General features: G+C 32.6%; 1 long non-coding RNA gene across 2 annotated transcripts in view; it reads left to right on the forward strand.

Moving 5' to 3' along the window:
* The window catches only part of LOC306655139, a 49,974-nt gene extending 44,259 nt beyond the window's left edge, over window positions 1–5,715 (forward strand). Inside the window, exon 4 of one of the 2 annotated variants that reach the window (XR_013762210.1) lies at window positions 4,284–5,715. This is a non-coding gene — a long non-coding RNA (uncharacterized lncRNA). The remainder of the gene's footprint in view (window positions 1–4,283) is intronic. The other variant, XR_013762211.1, reaches the window with a different exon arrangement.
* The last annotated feature ends 285 nt before the right edge of the window (window positions 5,716–6,000 follow it).

A 6,000-nucleotide genomic window follows, 5' to 3' on the forward strand; every position in this document is an offset into this window, starting at 1 on the left:
ACATTTATACATAAATTAAATGTTTAATCATTTACACATCATTGATTCTTAGAATGACTTCAAGATTTCTAACCATATATAAAATGATTTATATCCTTTTGATATATTTTACTAATAAAATTCATTTAGTTGCTAATGATCTCAGCCAGTGTCCTAGGTGCTGTCATGTACAATGGTGAATAAAATAAAGTTCATGCAGTTATTTTACTTGAATATTAATGGAGAAGGAAGACAATGAACGGATAATCAGTTACAACATTTATTTTCAAATACAGGGAAATAGCACAGAAAAAAACAAGAATAATTCAGCAACAAAGCTATATGGTTAAAAAAAAAAAAAACAGAAAGACAAATTGAATTTATCAATTCAGTTGAATTTGGTACAATTCAAATCAAACTGAATTTGGTACAATTTTGAATTTGAAAAATATAACATAAAATGGCATTATGAAGTATAAGTTCAGAAAAAAAAGAATAGATAGATAAACTGCTTATTTTTAAAACACTGGTTTATAGACTCATTCTTTTTTTTTTTTCCATCTGTTTTTTACTGGGTTCCTGTAAAATGCTGAAGTTAGGCTACCATTACTTTAATGGGCTAGATATAAAAGAAGAAGATTATAATACTGACTTTGGAGGCAAGACAAAGATGGTTTTGAATCATGACTCTGACTTTGTAACTGGTAACCTTGGATGATAAGCTTACTTAAACTTTCTAAGCCTCAGATTTCACAGTATTAAAATAAAGATAGCAGTAGTTAACTCTGGATGTTGCTGTGAATATTAAATATGTTAAATCATACAATGCTTAGCTGATTACTACCTAGTTAGTGATCAATAACCAGCATTTATTATTGTTATAGGGAATGTTCTAGACAGATACATAATTAAAATTGATTCTAGAATGAATAAAAAGATTCTTCATCATTGGTGTTATTAACACTGAGAGACCTCTGGGCCTGTGGGAACAGTAGATTAGGGGACATTAACATTTGGGGACCTCTGTCACCACTCCCCAGCCTTATTAACTTGATTTTGAATTAGCATAAACTCCTGAGTTAAGCCTAAAGGTTTTCTAATGTGAGTGCAAGAGAAAGGAATTAATATGCTCTATGCACTTACTATATATCAGACACCACTCAAGCTACATGACAAGTGCTATCTCATTTAATTTATTTCTGATCCATTTACCATTATTTAGATGAAGAAAATGTAACTCAAAGTGATAAAGTAACTTGCCCAAGATCATGCAGATAGTAATGGATGACTGGGGATTTGAAACTAGAATAACTATTTCAAAAGTGCATTCTCTTTTCACTGTGACATACTGACTTCCTCCACACTTTGGATTCACTGGGTTCGTTCTGATTCTGAAATATCCATTTCAAAGATGAAAAATCTTTGGAACTGATTGTTACAAAAATAAAAAAGAGGAAAATACGTATGGTGAAATTTAAATGTGTTCCGATTCTAAAAGCACTTGCTCTTTTTAACCCCAGTAAATTTAATATTTTATTTTGAGAATACATGGTTATTTTAATAACCAAGACTTATCTTACTCACTTTGTAGAAAATACCAGAAATTTACTACACTCTGCAAGGATAAAGAGGCTCTTCCAGGCATTGACTAATAGTGGACTAGAGTAAAGCAATACCTGAAAGCCAGAGCGATATCTGCCTGATAGTAAAATGGTTTGTAGACTTAAAACAGTGACCCTTCACACCTACTCTCTTAAAATAATGCTTATTTTATGGACCTTTGTGTATAGCTGAAACACTCTGAGGCAGCTTAAGGACGCAATGACTTTGTTAATTATATATTGGGGTATCTCACAGAACTTAAGCTAGGAATGAAGCCAGGCCTTAACAGGAGAATTAGAATATGGGATGTTGTCAGGATTAACTCTTATTTCTCTTCTGATTTTGATTTCATAAGAAACTTTGTTTCCCTGGTGAAATATGACTATCTAAAAGTGCATAAATGTGTATGTAACATTTTGAAGCACATAAACCTCTAGCCACTCACTCAAAGTCTAAATACTGATTCCAAATTACTAGGAAAGAGATTCAGAATAGTTCAGTTTAGATTAAGATTTTGTCCCAATACAACTGACTGTATACTCAAGGCCATGACAATGTATAAAACGCATGTACAGCTGGTTCTTTGGGGTAGAAGAATGTTCCCACGGAAGGAGAGAAGAATTCTTTTATGAAAAGAAGTTATCTCTCTACAACACAAGCACATATCACATATTTTGCATATAATTATAGATAATTCCCTAACTTCTTGTGAACATAGATTTAAAGACCATTGAAAAACCTATTCTAGATAAAAAAAATCTACTCTCACATCTAGTCAATTTGCTTTAGTGCTGTGTATGTTTCTGTGTGAAAGCGCTCATGAGCACATACGCTACTGGTATGGAAATCATTATGCCTTATTTTACAAAAGTGGGATATGTTGTTTAAAATAGCAGCTGGATCATTTTCTGTATGTAAACACAGGACCAATTTACTGAAGTAAAAAGAATTTGGATGAGACTAGGGAAAGAAGAGGCTAAGTATATGTCTACAAGGATATATTATGTGTAATCACTTGAGCTTTCCTAGCAGATGGCGGCTCAGCAAATGATAAAGCTTTAATAATATTTGCACCCTCTGCTTTTCCATGCTGGTTCCATCCTGCCTTTGCCTTTGCCGTGGTCAGCACATGTTTGCTTTTTCAATGTGAAGTCAGAGGTTCCAGCTGTATTGAAAGGGAGACCGGAGTTAGTGCCTATCCATTAAGAACCAAGCAATGACATCTATACTTTTTATATAGGCTTGCTGACAGGCATTTATGATAATCATTCACAAGATTTGCTGACCTTGGTTTGATGCAATCTGTTGATTTCTGATTCATCCATTTCCATTAGAGTGCTTGTGTATGGATTCAAATATTATTGTCACAGTGTAAATACCTTTAAGATGTATTTTGGGGAAAAATAAATTCCTGGAATTGCTAGATTTTTAAAATCAATAAATTTTATTTTCCAGTGCAATGATTTGATGAGTCCTAAATATAATACTGTTTTAAAAAGTAAATTTTTATATTAAAATATAACAAAGGCTTTGTGGAAATACAGACATAATTACAGTAAGTCACATCAATACTCTTTGCATCAATTTTTCCAACTCAAAGATTGCATATAGAATTTTGTTAGAAGACATGCCCCCCAGTGACCGAACTCCTCTAGACACAACCTACCTGCCTATAGTTAATACCCAGGTAATCCTTATCAGAGGATTAATCCATTGACTGGGTTACAATTCTCATAAGCTAATCATTTCACCTCTGAATATTTCTGCTTTGTCTCACACATGAACTTCTGATGGACACCTCATAACTAAATCATAATAGATGGTATTAGCTAATAATTTGTGAAAATTAATAGACTAATCAAGGAAAGGATTAGCTATTCCTTTCCTTTTCCCACATTTTTATTGGTGCAAAATAGTGTTACTTAATGGTGGGATTTGTTACATATCCGTATATATAACAAATATAACAATATAATCTGGTCAGTATCATTCCCCAGTATTTCTGCTTTCCCTTTCTGCCTTCTTCCTTCAAAATATATTCATTTCTAAGTACAACTCATCACCTACCTGCCACCTCAAATTAATTATTTCACTAATGCAGTGAATATGACTAGAATCTGAAATAAGAACATCTATCATGTTCATAAGGATGCATATGGTTTGAACAAATAAAAAGTTATTTTAGAATATAGTTCATTTATCCTGAAGAAGCTTAATGAAATTAGCTTAGAATGAGGATAATAGGATATAAATTTGCTTTCATATATAAGGCTAGTGATTTTTTAAAAAATAACACACTTGACCATTTTACTTACACACAGCAAAGTCATTTTAAAATTGATTTTTACATTTATAAGATAATTAATAATTACCTAAAATGATTTGTTTTATATAGAGTCGAAGAAGAAAGTAAAGAGATAAGGGCATATTATAGAGAAAGTATGAAAATTAACTCTGATTTTTTTATTTATTGATAAGGACAAAGGTAACAACATGAATTATTCATAACTGCAGCATTGCCTGGGTGTATTTAAACTAGTAACTCTTCCATTAAAGCAATAGTAAATTGATACAAAAATCCAGGCTCAACAACTCTTGCAAACAAATAATATGTTGTGCTATTCACTTTTATTTGTCAACATGATTGGGCTAAGGAACACCCAGCTGACTGGTAAAACATTAACTCTGGTTTTGTGTTTCAGGGTTTTTCCAGAAGAGATGAGTATTTGATCAGTAGATGGCATAAAAACGATTCAACTTTACCACTGTGGGTGGGTATCAGCAATCCATGGAGTTCCTTCACACAAGAAAAAGGCAGAGAAGGAAGGATTTGCATTCTCTTTTCTTGACCGTGGACACCAATTTTCTTCTGCTCAGAGCAGCAAAGCTCCTGGTATTGGACATTCTAATGAAGAAACATATACGGGTAACCTCGTACTCACCCACAAAACAGGTTCTGAATAGGAGCCTCAGAATAGGAGTTAGACCATTGGCCTTCCTGGCTCTCAGGCCTTCCCACATCTGAATTATAGCACTGGCTTTCCTGATTCACCATCTTATAGAGAACATGTCATGGAACTTCTCAGTTTCCACAGTCATGTGAATTAAATGCATGATTAGTCTCCTAGCAGTCTATTCATCCAACCATCTATACATCTGTCCATCCTATTGGTTCTGATTCTTTTGGAGATTTCTCATTGATATTTAGGTATTGGATGAAATCTTGCAAACCGTGATACAAAATTTTTGATTTTGTTTTCAGCATTATGGTGAACTAGTCATTTTGGGAAATCCTTCATAACAAGGATACTCTTTTCTGAATAAAACTGATTTTAATGTGATCTAGAGCTTGCAAAAAAATAAGGAAAAATTTAATTGCTATTCTCCCATACATAACAAATAGGGAACACTACAAATGCTAAATTCATATCTAGAGGCAAAAATCTGTATAGAAATAAAAGGCATAGGATTATCAAGAATGGAAGTCCAAAGCAGTATTATTACTTTTGGTATAAGAATAATAAATTTTGGATCACCGATAAAAAGTCTTTAAAAAGGGGGTCCTATTTAAGGTAAAGATTTTGAGGGATTAGAATTAAGCACAAGAAGGGGAAAATATTTCTTGAAGAATTCTTCTCCAGTTTAGTCCTGGAGGATGTTCAGAATTTTGATAATATAATAGTAATTTTACAACATTGCAATCAAGTATCAGTAAGTCCTGAAAGAACAAATCACCATGTGCAGAAATCCACAGAAAGGCCGTAGAATGTCTAATTCCTCAGTTTTTATTATTGGCAATGCAATATATCTAAGAATAAAAAATAGTGCCTAAAGAAAATAGTACTGTATTGTATTATGAAAGGTTTTATAAAAGGGTACACCCTATGTTAAGTGTTCTCATTACCAAAAAAAAAGAGAGTGGAACAGAACTTTTGGCACTGACAGATACATGATACATTTATGGCAAAGATTATGGTAATGGTTTCATGATGTGTGTGTGTGTGTGTGTGTGTGTGTTGTATTTGTTTGAGATTGGGTCACACTAAGTTTCCAAGGCAGGCCTTGAACTCATGATCTTCCTGATTTAGTTCCTGAGTAATTAGAATTATAGGCATGAGGCATGCAGCACCAAAGCCTTGTCATGATAGACATTTATCTCCAAACTCATCATGTTGTATACATTAAATATGTACAGCTTTTTGTATGTCAGTTAGACCTCATTAAAGTGAAAAAAAAGGATGGAAAAAATGAACTCATAAAAATAACTGCATATCATTATCAGAAATAACTGACATATAAGAAAAAAAGCCAAAATAAACTTCTAGAAAAATAAATATCATTTATTTAAAACAAACTCTTAAAATATTAGAACAAAACTATAAAAGATAAAATGGTAAGGATAAACACAGAACTAAAATA

Source organism: Sciurus vulgaris (assembly GCF_902686455.1).
Source record: "Sciurus vulgaris genome assembly, chromosome: 1".
Lineage (NCBI taxonomy): Eukaryota > Metazoa > Chordata > Mammalia > Rodentia > Sciuridae > Sciurus > Sciurus vulgaris.